This window comes from Callorhinus ursinus, unplaced genomic scaffold, assembly GCF_003265705.2.
Source record: "Callorhinus ursinus isolate GAN/ISIS: 27379988/994484 unplaced genomic scaffold, GSC_fseal_2.0 scaffold36, whole genome shotgun sequence".
NCBI lineage: Eukaryota > Metazoa > Chordata > Mammalia > Carnivora > Otariidae > Callorhinus > Callorhinus ursinus.
Genome location: NW_027397098.1, coordinates 10,672,753 through 10,685,093, shown reverse-complemented (window position 1 = coordinate 10,685,093; position 12,341 = coordinate 10,672,753). Strand labels below are relative to the sequence as shown.

The 12,341-nt window shown below is 45.4% G+C and overlaps 1 long non-coding RNA gene across 1 annotated transcript in view; it reads left to right on the top strand.

Moving 5' to 3' along the window:
- The first annotated feature begins 3,181 nt into the window (after positions 1–3,181).
- LOC141370490 (uncharacterized) overlaps positions 3,182–12,341 on the top strand; it is a 14,927-nt gene continuing 5,767 nt past the window's right edge. The window contains exon 1 of the long non-coding RNA XR_012374549.1: positions 3,182–3,386. This is a non-coding gene — a long non-coding RNA (uncharacterized lncRNA). The remainder of the gene's footprint in view (positions 3,387–12,341) is intronic.

The window sequence follows — 12,341 nt, the reverse complement described above, 5'->3', positions numbered from 1 at the left end:
TGATGAAGTGCACCTCTGATCCTTTTCTGGGGGCGGGGGGGGGGGGGGGGGGGGGGGCGGGCAGAGGAAAGTGTGTAGTTGACCCTTGTGGTCAGTGCACCAAGTGTCTACCACTGGGCTCTTGACCGACCTACCACCGGTCTTGTCCTTTAAACGGGACGTGCGGGTACGGATTGCCGACATTGATCCGTACGATACGGCCGTCCCTTCACGGCGCACAGACCGGCCCGTGTGTGTGCCCTTGCTCCTCAGCCCCTTCAGCAGAAGCGTGCTCACACAAGCATGGCTGCACGTGATGGCCCCGGGCAGAGTCACAGGAAGGCATTTGGTGTTAGGTTCTGGGATCCTTCCACGTCCCTGCCCTTCCCCCCCCGCCCCCTTGTCGCCCCTGTCCAGTTTCTGCTGGGGAAAAGAAGACTCAGTCGAGCTTCTCGGGCCACTCTGCCACGCCTGAAGCGAGGTGTTTGACTTGAGCACCTTCGTCTCTACAGAGAGGACCCTCGAATGCAGGCAGGGCTGGGGGCTGGGGGCTGAATGAGAAGACCCGTGGCCCCTGCTGTTACAGGCCAGAAACAGACCTTGCTCCCAAGTTTAGTCTTTCTGCCTCGCTGACGCTTTCTCCAGCCTAGCTGCCAAGAGACCCAGGAGTCAGTGGTTTGGCACCTCCATTTTGAAATGACTTCCGAGGTTCTCTGCAACCGGCATGGCGGGCAGAGCATTTTGGTCAAGGGCCTCGCCTGGCACTCGGAGCACAAACACCCACCGTGCGCTGGGCCTGACCCACACTTCAGGCCAGCCTCTCAACTTCAGAGCCCACGGTGGAGCGCTCGTGACGTGTTGGGTGCAGGGCTCAGGGGAGCAGCCTTCACAGACGTGGGTCTCTGTCCCTAGATTGGGGCCGATCTCTCCGGTCATCTACCAAGGAAATTGGAAGGTGGTCCTGGGAGAGGTTGTACGCAAACTTCAAAGCCCCGGGCCCACCAGGTGGTGGAAATCTGCAAGTATCATGACCTTCTGGGCAAGCTCTGAGATGCATGTGTGACCTTGGGTCAGGGCTATAATGACAGAATAAATATATTTTTTAAAGATTTTATTTATTTATTTGACACACAGAGAGAGCGAGAGAGAGAGAGAGAGAGGGAGAGAGCACGAGCAGGGGGAGTGGGAGAGGGAGAAGCAGGCTTCCCGCGGAGCAGGGAGCCCGATGTGGGGCTCGATCCCAGGACCCTGGGATCATGGCCTGAGCTGAAGGCAGCGGTTTAACCAACTGAGCCACCCAGGCGCCCCAGTAAGGACAGAATAAATATTGACGAAAGGGTGACCAGGTAGGCAAGTCGGGGGGAGAAGAGGGGCAGAAAGCTGCAGGAAAGTCAATGCCAGAAGGAAATTGATTCATTACTGAGGTCCTAAATACGAGCCAGACACGCTGTGGCTCTTTGTACCTTGAAAACCACAGTGGGAATTACCCTGTGGCAGATAAAGTCATTATGCCAGGTACTAACTGCTGCAGTGCTGAAGATTTAGTTAACCCTGTTCGGTGATCCTTAGGGGTGCCCCAAGAGGTCAGCCTGTTACTGTCATGCCCGTTTTAGGGATGTAGAATTCGAGACTCACTGAAGGTAACTTAGCCCTTACCTTGGCAGGTAAATTTTAGTGATTCTAATCCAGGTATTTGGGACTCTAAAGTTTGTGGCTTTAACCATTATAGAGTGTCCCTTCCATGTCTCCTCGGTCTTTCCACAGTAATGTGAGTTAGCAGCAGAACAGGTGAGGGGTCCGCTCAGCGTTAAGCTGCTTGCCTGTCGGCTGGGAGGCATGGGCTAATACCTCCCAGCTGGTGGTCAGGTGGTCAGGGTCTTTAGAGAAGTCATCAGCAGCCCATCAGGAGAAGATGGGAGCCCTGGCCCAGTTTGTGGAAATCCCCAGGTAATCTCCAAAATCTGTGTGGGCAGAAGTTCCTCCCAAGAATTTTACCAGCACTTCCGAAGAAGCAGCAGATGCATTGTGCCATAGAGGGTGGGAGGCCAGGGAGGGGTGGGGAGTGGGCAAATGGGGGCTTGGGGGGGGTTTACCTCTGAGTAAACAGAGCTGGTGGCCTCACTCTTGGCGGGGCTGGGCAGTACCTGCGTTCCTGATGCTAGACGCTCCCCACCCGCGGTCCAGACCTGCTGGTGGGGGCAGCCAGCCAGCCTGACTCGTCGCACTTTGGCCTTGGCTCATTTAACGTTTTTCTCACCAGCAGTGTTGGGAATATTTAATTGGGGATTATTTAATAAGCAGAACTGGGAAAAATAGTCCACTATTTGAGAAGAAGCTAATTAGACCATAGCATTGCACCATCCGTTTGACCTAAGTGTTAAAAAATACCAAACTGTTAAAAAGGAGAAAAAAATATTGGGTGGACAAAAATCAAGCTTAAAAGCAGTAAAAGAAACCACAAAGGAAATACTGAGATTCCACAATGTAAATATTTTAACTTCAAAGTCCTTACCAACCATTGTGAGGAAAAGGAAAGCAACATGCTGAGAAATTTTACAATAAATCTGACCCCCCCCCAAATCATCCTAAAATACAAATTGCGAACATATCCAGAGCGATAAGGAAAACACAAGAGACTCTTCTAGATTCCCAAAGGCTCTTATTTCATCTCTACCATAAACCTCTACAATCTTTTAGACTGAAGACAGGGCAACTGAAGTCTGGTGGAGTTAAGTCCTGAAGGTTGTTTTATAAACTTCTTGAGCTACATTTTTCCACACAGCATGAGTGGGCTTAGATTGGGATTTTCTCAGCCCATGAGCAGGTCTTTACGGTCAGTGCATTGATGGTTCGGGTAATCTTTTCAAGGCACTGGTTTCAACCTATAGGTTCTGACATACTTTTAAGACCATACTAAAAGAGAACCCCCGTGAAGACAACAGAAGCACCTCAAAACGTGCTACTTCTGCCACTTAGGACTAAAGAGGATTGCTTGCACACCCCTGGAGAGAAGTCTTTGGAGATATTCAATAGCTCGTGTGCCAATGGCAGAAGCCTGATGTCTTTTGTGTGCAGGGATCATTAGCCAAATAGGATTCAGGGCACAGGGGGAAGTGCAGATTGGGGTAGGCGGGGGGGGAGGGGCGACTGTAAGAAAGAAACCTCACGGTGGTGGGGAGGACGGTGGACTCAGCGGAGAGGTGTTCCCCATAAGCAACATGCTTCATGACGTTGCATTGTCAGTGAATCCCTGATGCTGGGGTTGGATGGGGGTTACAGGTGAGCTGTCCCTTTTCAGTTCCTCAAGGCCTAAACTAAGCTGCAGGCATCAGAGTGACTCTACCTCCGACATGTTGGATTAACTGAACAAAAGATGCCTCACCTGGATATTCTGGCAACTACATGTGGTGAGTGAAGGGGCGGAGAGGATCCTTAAGGCCTGGGTGGGACTCAGTTCATTTCCAAGTCCTGACTGTGTGGTGGAATGGGGGGCTGGGGTGAGGAGAGGCGGGCAGCCTGGTGCGATGAATTGACCAGGCAACCCCAGGCTTTGGAGACCGACGGTCTTGTGTTTATCTCTGTCCCGCCCCATTCCAGATGTGTGGTCTTGGACAAGTTACCTTCATGTTTTTAACTTGTTTCCCATTCATAAAGTGGAGAAGTTCATTCATTTTTTATTATCAGATTCACCATCGATTTGTTAACTTCTCCTGCAAAGTAGAACAAACCATATGCACATCCAATGCAAGACAAAATTCAATTTTTGGATGTGTTAAATGGAGACAAAATTTCTCCTTAGAAGTGAAGAAAGACCATAATGACTTTTCAGTCTTTTTGTGAGGACCAAATCATATAAAGGAAGAGAACTTGACAGTTCCTGGCAGGAGTAAGCACCAAAGTGGTAGCTATTAATTTAATAATGTACACCGGGCGCTTTAAATGCAAAGTAGATATTGTTATTCCCACTTTACAGATGTGGAACTGAGGCCAGGAGAATGTAAGGATCCTGCTTGGGTTTGTTCAGCCACAACTGGGGGTAAGCCCTAGGTTTGTCAAACTGCCAAATCATGTAGCCTAAGAACCACACAGCTGAGCCAGGCCCTGCTGGATGAATCACCAACCACAGGACTGAGATTGAGTCCCATGTTAATTAGTGAGCAGGCTTTTGTGTCCTGGGGCTGTGGAAAGGTCTGTGTGCATCCAGGTGAAGAGCAGATTTTCTTTAAAGGGCTGTGATTCAGGATGCTTGCAGAGCCTTGAAGACCAGATGTCCAGTGTCTAAGGTTCTGTGTTTTCCCCTTCTTACCTCTTCCAAACAGAGAGTGTAGCCCAGCATCTTTGGGGGTACCCTATTCCTGGGTGTCCATGGAGACTTTCCCAGGAGGATACATGCATACCTCGTTTTAGGGGAATAGAGTTCCAGATCCTCAACTTCCACATTCACTCTTTCTAAAACAGCCTGATAAGTTTGCTTACCTTCACAATTGCAATGGCCTTTCTCTGCTTTGCACACAGAGGGCAAACCCCTCACCCACCCCAAAAACAGTTGCCAAAGTGCGTTGCCAGGGCACCTAGCAGAGGGACTCCTCCTTTAATGATTAACCCCTGGCACTGTGAACCCCCAGGGATTTCTTTCCTACCCTGGCTGTCTATTAAAGGTAGAGTTCCGCTACTACTGGAATGTTCGGAATTGAGAACAAGTAAAGTACTATAAACTAATGCAGCCAATCCCCAACTTTCTGAGCTCAAGACTCTTTTACACTCTTAAAAATTATTAGAGACTCCAGAGAGCCCTTGTTTATATGGGTTACTTCTACCCATATATAGTGTATTTGAAATGAGAACCATGAAGTTTTAAAATAGTACATGTGTCTAATAATTTATTTTAAAATAACAAACTCATTACAGGTGATAGATAACATATTGTAGGCAAAACAACTGATTTTCAAAATAGGAAATATATAGTGAGAAGGGTGGCATTTATATTTTTTGTAAATCTCTTTCATGGCGAATTCTCATATCTGATTTGGTATTCCATCTGTTGTGATACATTTATTGCTTGTGTTGAAGTGTATAATGAAAATCTGGTCTCACACAGATATGTAGATGAAAATGGGCAGAGTATATTAATACCCTTTTTGGATAATCATGAGTATTCTTTGATCCTACACCTAAAGTGGACACATTATAGTTTTTTTAAAGTTTTGTTGGGGCGTTAGATCTGAAATGGTATCAGTGAACTTTCCATACTTTGTTATATTAAAATTCATTTGGTTGATCTCGCTCTTTGAATTGACTTTTCATCCATGCATGATTATGTAACATCCAACATAGGTCATTTGGAAAACATGGGTTCACTGAGTTATGGAGATCTTCTAAATGTTGACACATTTCAAAATGTAGTATTAAAAAATCATATTGATTTAATATCCCTCTGATCTCATCAGAATAGTCTTAAAGCATTGAAAAACTATCAGTCTTGTAATGATAGATGTGTTTTCTACAGTTCTGATCTTTATGTGAAAACTTGAAATTTCCAACAAATACTGTCAGTTGTTTTCCACCGTGAGAACTCATGGCATTTTTGAGAAATTCTAGGTATTGTTTTTATAATTTAAACCCCTCCTTTTTTTTTGTCAAGTGGAAATCTGATAATTCCTATGCATAAATCCTTTCAATGGCTACCCATTCATTTCCCACAAGAAAAGGACAGGATGTCAGCATGAGGACAAAGTCCCCAAGCCAAGGACCCTTCTGCTTACCTCTTAATCCCTCTCTCATGACCTCCAGGCATTGCGATCCCAGCTGCCACCATCATGAGCCTTGCACTCCATTCTTGAACTTCTTCACTTTCTCCTCTCTCTGCCTGGATCAAACAGAGAAAGACAATTATCATATAGTTTCACCCGTAGGTGGAATGTAAGAAGCAGTGCAGAGGATCACAGGGGAAGGGAGGGAAAACTGAGCGGGAAGTCATCAGAGAGGGAGACAAACCATGGGAGACTCTTAACTCTAGGAAACAAGCTGAGGGTTGCTGGAGGGGAGGTGTTTGGGGGGATGGGGTAACTGGGGGGATGGGCATGAAGGAGGGCGCGTGATGTGATGAGCACTGGATGTTATACGCAACTGATGAATTACTGGACGCGACATCTGAAACTAATGATGTACTATATGTTGGCCAATTGAATTTACATTAAAAAAAAGATACATCCATTCTGTTGAATAAATCATTGAGCAGTTTAATGGCAGACATAATGGATGGATCTTTCCTCTCTTTTTTGGTGTTATATACACCTACCTCCATCGCTACCCAACACTTCAATAAATATATGACTCTAAGGAGGGACTCCAAAAAAAAAATAAATAAAGATAAAAATGAAACTTAAAAAAAATTACGATCCTTACTTTACAGAGTCACCGTTCGTTTGGACTTGCCCAGGATGCCTGGGTTCTGGGGGCAACTGTTTAGTCACTAGCTATTAGAATAAAATCCATGTAATTAAGGGAATATTCATCAAGCACTACACATGCGCTTGCTGCTAGGGTGCTGGACGTTTGCCGGCTAGGACCCCTAGATTCCTCATACATAAAATGAAGAGCTTAGACCAGTTCTTAAAAAAATTTTTTTAAAGAGATTTATTTCTTTATTTGAGAGAGAAAGAGAGAGAATCTTAAGCAGAGTCCCTGCTGAGTGTGGAGCCCAATGCAGGGCTTGATCTCGCGACCCTGAGATCACGCACTGAAATCAAGAGTGAGATGCTTAAATGACAGAGCCACCCAGGTGCCCCTGAAACATTTTTATTTTTGAATATTTTAGATTTACAGAGGAGTTGCAAAGATAGTACAGAGAATTGCCGTACACCCCTTATTCATCTTCCCTAAGGTTAACATCTTACAAAAATATGGTACCGCCATCAAAACTAAGAATTAACATTAGTACAATACTATTAACAAAACTACAGGCTTCATTTGAATTTTCCCCAGTTTTTCGTAGACGAGCTTTTATGTTTCTTGCCAGCTTTGCAGTTCTTTGATTTCCATGAACGACACGCCTTCCGTTACCCAGAATATTAAGCCCCTAATATTCGCGCCCGGGTGGGAGGCGGTTCTCTCGGTTTCTACCTGACCTGTAGGTCAGCATCATCCCGGCTCACCTCTTCCTCATATGCCTTAACTGCTGGGGGAAGATTTCACTTGGTTCTTTGGGTGAAGCCTGCAGGTTGAAAATATTCTCACGGTAATGCGCTGAAAAGAGTTTTTTGAATAGCACATTAGGTGACTGCTCAGCCTGGAGGGGTTCACTTTTCGTTGTTCCAGGGAGGCCTTCCAATATGACTTGGGAGGGGGTTACCCCCACTGCGTGTCTGCGGAATGGCTACTGTAGGCAAGACTAAGGGTTGGTACGTATCAGAGCTAGAGAACATTTTCAGACTTGGTGGCTCCTTTCAGAGCTAGCCATCTAATGGCTTCACCAGGGATGCTCAGGGCCATAAAGTTCCAAAACAGATAAGGTAGCTGTGTAGAGAAGAAAGCAAGAGCTTCTGAGAAAGAAAAAGAGAAAGGGAGAGAGAGAGAGATTCCTTTAAAAACCACATTGTAAAAAATAAAAAAAAAAAGTAAAAAAATAAAAACCACATTGTGATGTTTGGAAATGGAGCAGCCACTGGTCCCAGGACAACAAATTCGGCATCTTTTGTCCGGCTTCAAGAGTCAAGGGAAACTTGGTCCAAGACTTCTTTCCTTTGTTACTAAACCCCAGAAGGCATCAGTGGGTGCAATTTCTGAGGAATGACAAGTATAGAGAGAGCAAGAAGAAGGGAGAAGTGAAGCCCCTGTGACAGCTTCAGAGAAACCACCCCTTCCCTCTGAAAGGAAGCAAGGACGTGGCCCCTCTGAGCAGGCTGCACTTTGGGTCCTGTCATTCAGACGTCCTTTGCACATGGGAGCCATAGAAGCTGGGACATTTTCCTACTGGGGCCTAGTCTTTCTTTCTAACTCACTTTGCGTTTCCCCACACCGGGGGAGGAGGGTGTGACGTACATTGTTATTCGTCATTTCATAACTTCAGGGCTTGGGAGTTAAAAGTGTTGGCTCATTGTTTCCTCTGCTCATCAGGGGACAGTGCGACCTCAGCTCAGCTCTTTGGGCCTTTCTGGGCCTCAGGTGCCACACGAAGAGCATGACACCAGGTCCCTTACTGGGACTAACAAAGCACCAGACACAGGGAGGCTAAGGGAAGCATATTTAATGACCACCAAACTCGGTTCTCCAAGGTAGCTGGACCACCAGAGGCCACAGGAGGACGGGCTTGATCAGAGGGGAAGGGAATTTCTAGAGACACTATGGTCTCCCTGGAGCAATCTGCTTGCTCACTCCGTTTCAGAAAGACGTGAACTATATTCCAATTCAGACCATGCCCGAGAGTGTGGGCACAGTACCCGGGAAAAGCTGTCCTCAACTGGTGCTCTGGGTCAGTTGGACCCAAAATACACCTTAGCCCCCGTCAAGAATCTGGGCTTTCTTACCCAAGAACAGCAAGCAGATTATATGTGGACAAGTAATTCTTGGTCTTTTTAAATCCACAGCTCACAAAGGATTAGGGCGGAACGAGAAGCGGCAAAGGGCAGTTAAGGACAAAGGCCTATTGCGCTGCTGTCTGGGGCCCCCATCTCTCTGCCATGGCGCTGGGCGGAAGTGCGAAGAGCAGGGTTAAATCGGGTTCCTTCGTTCGTTCGTTCGTTCGTTCGTTCATTCATTCATTGAGTCACTCGGAATTCATGGAGTTCCTCTTATGGTCCAACACGGCGCTACGTGCTAGGAGGAACTTTTATAGGAGATGCAGGAGAAAAGCATTAGTTCCTATCAGAGAGAAGGGTAAACACATTGTAATATGAGCTTTTTCTTCTTAGAAGTTTAGGTTCCTCTAGGGCTGGGAGCCTCGAGGTGCTCTCGTCCAACTCCACGACTTAACAGATGTAGAAACGGAGGTCCACAGGGGGAAAGTAATTTCCAGCATAGGAGCAACTGGGACGAAACCAACTTGACCCCCGCTCTAGCGCTTTTTTCAGGTGAGAGGCACCTCCCCAGAAAGAGAGAGAAACCAGGGCCAGATACAGAGAAGCCAGATACAGCTGCTACCACAGCTGCTGAGTTTCCTTCCCCTCCTGGAAGCTGACTCTTCTCGCTCTTCTCGAAGACTCTCCTCGAGATCCCGCAGCCTCTGCTTCCCGCGCTCGGCCTCAGCGTCCTCCTTGAGTGCTCCGTGGTGCTGGCTGTCTACCCCGCCAGACCCAAGCTCCCGAGTCTCCTGTTTAAAGGGTGGATTTGCCGTGTGACTTGCGCCCTGAAACTTGGGTAGTATTTCCCAAAGAAAGGACTGACTGAAGGAGTTTACGCTCGGATGAAAACCACGGAGCACAGCCCTTTAATCTCAGAGCAGACAAGCCCTTCAAAGAACGGCAATGAGAAGTTCTCAGAGGCTCTAGAACGCTAGAGAAAAATGCGTCCGTTTTGCAAAGTAGGGTGCCAAAAAGACCTCTTGGGATGGCAACCAGTGGCTGGCGAGGTTACCTCTCCCTATGAGTCTGAAATTCGAAAAGTTCCAAACAAGGGAAGAGAGGTCTGAGGCCATTATGTAGACAAAGCAGAGGCAATCTGCTTGTCTTCATTCATTGGAAGTAGACACAAGGTGTCTAAATGGTCGTCTCCGTGCTCTGCCGGGCTAGCAGCAGGTCTTACCTCCTGGTATAATGTCATGGCGGGGCCAGTGTGTCTGTGGGGCGGAAAAGTCCAGGTGAGTCTCTGAGGGAGAAAACATGGTCGGCTCAATAAAAAAGAGGCAACATTTCTTTGACTTTGGGGGCCAAACCTTGCTCTAACACGGAAGGGCTCTGCATCTCAGACAGCCTGATTTAATTGCCGAACAAAGCTCTCTTCTTTGTGGGGAAGAAGGAAGAGGACTCCAACAATTAGCCCTCTCAAAATGTAGGTCTATAAAAACAACCGGGAGGAAATAGGCAATGACATCCATCTGCCCACTGCTTTGGGCTAGGCCAGGGGAAGGCAAAACAAAGGAAAACACATCTAGTTGGTTCAAGAGTTCAGCTCTCCATTAAGAGAAAAAAACTCTCTCTCTTTTCCTGGCCAGTCCAGTGCTCCGTCCCCATTCCACTGCTGTGATGTTTTCTCTTCCAGACTTTTCCTAATTGAACCTTTCTAGTTTTTTTTTTAACCTTTCTAGTTTTGACAGGGCTATCTCATATCTCTTCAGCTGTCAGTTTGGATGCTCAGATGGTTCTGGGAATCACTAGAAGCAAGAATTTGATGTTCTTACCAGAGAACGTATGAGAAATGGTCCCAAAGAACAAAGAGAAGTACTATCTGAATGCCTACTATGAGTTAGATGTTTAATCTTAGAACATTGTGCCGAATCTTTTCCACAGCTTTATGAGCTAGTTCTGTGTTCTTTTTTCCATTTTATGTTGTTGAAAACAAGACAGCAGACCCTGAATGGAATCACTTGTGCTAAGGCCCACGTCACCAAACCAAGACTTAACGTAAATACAGTTTGGGCTCTCCCAGAAATGGAATCCTAAGTTAGTCGATCAGGAATCTCCTGATCAGCACGAGCTAGGTCATGTGCCTGATAGACCCCTTCCCACTACTAAGGAAAGTGACCTTGCAATAAACATGTTTTTTTGCCTAGTATAACCTTGTTCCCACTCCATTTTCCTATAAAAGTCTTTCATTTTGCACAGCAACTCAGAGTTCCTGTCTATCTTCTAGATTGAATGTTGTCCTATTTGAGTGGATTTTTGCACAAACTCTCAAAAATTGTAATAGGCCTCAGTTTATCTTTCAACAACATACATGAGAAAAGTCTGGCTCAAAGGTTAAATAATTTGAGAGATTGAATACTTTGCCATAGAATGCACAGACTGTCATGGGTAGCCGGTGAATCAAACCAGGTAACCACGATTGCCACGTGGCCGTAAAGCCAATGTCATTGTTGTTTTGCTGGATCCGACTTGATTAGAGAAAAGTCAGTGAGTTTACAGAAACAGGAGAAACCCTGTGGGAACAATCTTGTGAGATGGGAGAATGAACCTTTTCTTTCATTTTTGTTCCATGTGATTTCCCTGGAAATGTAATCACTTCCATTCTCTTGGGCCAGTAGTGTAAGGTATGAATTTTTCTGGCTTGGAAATGCCATTTTCTCTCCTTTACTTGAAGTATTATATTTGTATTTAAAAAAAAATGCATTTTGTTCTTGATGTTGAGTTCCGAAAGACTAACTCTCCCAGGAATGTGTTTAATCAGTCACCTTGAGAACATTTATTGAATCCCTACTACATGTAAAGCACTCTTTTTCTTTCTTTCTTTACCGAACACTTTAACAGTTTTTTAAAATTTGAGTATAATTAACACACAATGTTATATTAGTTTCAGGTGTACGATGTAATGATTCAACAGTTCTATACATTCCTCAGTGCCCATCAAGTGCTCATCATTAATTCCCTTTATCTATTTCACCCCATTCCCCCCCACCTCTCTTCTGGTAACCACCAGTGTGTTCTCTGTGTTTAATAGTCTCATGTTTGTCTCTTTATTTTTCTTGATGTGTTTTTTGCTCAAATTCCACATACAAATGAAATCATTTGTATTTGTCTTTCTCTGAGTGACTTATTTCACTTAGCATTGTACTCTCCAGCTCCATCCATGTTGTTGCAAAGGCAAGATTTCATTCTTTTTATGGCTGAGTAATGTTCCATTGGGTATATATACCATGTCTTTTTCATCCATTCGTCTATTGATGGGCACGTGGGCTGCTTCCTTATCTTGGCTATTGTAAATAATGCTGCAATAAACATAGGAGTGCATATATCTTTTTGATCTTGTGTTTCATTTCCAGTAGTGGAATTACTGGATCATATGATAATTCTATTTTTAATTTTTTGAAGAACCACAGTGGCTGCACCAGTTTCCATTCCCACCAACAGTACATGAGGGTTTCTTTTTTTTTAATTTTTAAATTTTATTTTATTATGTTAATCACCATACGTTACATCATTAGTTTTTGATGCAGTGTTCCGTGATTCATTGTTTGTGCATAACACCCAGTGCTCCATGCAGTACGTGCCCTCCTCAATACCCATCACCGGGCTAACCCATCCCCCCGCCCCCCTCCCCTCTAGAACCCTCGGTTTGTTTCTCAGAGTCCATCGTCTCTCATGGTTTGTCCTCCCCTCTGATTTCGCCCTCTTCATTTTTCCCTTCCTGCTATCTTCTTTTTTTTTTTAACATATAATGTTAATGTTTTTTTTAACATATAATGTTTGTTTCAGAGGTACAGGTCTGTGATT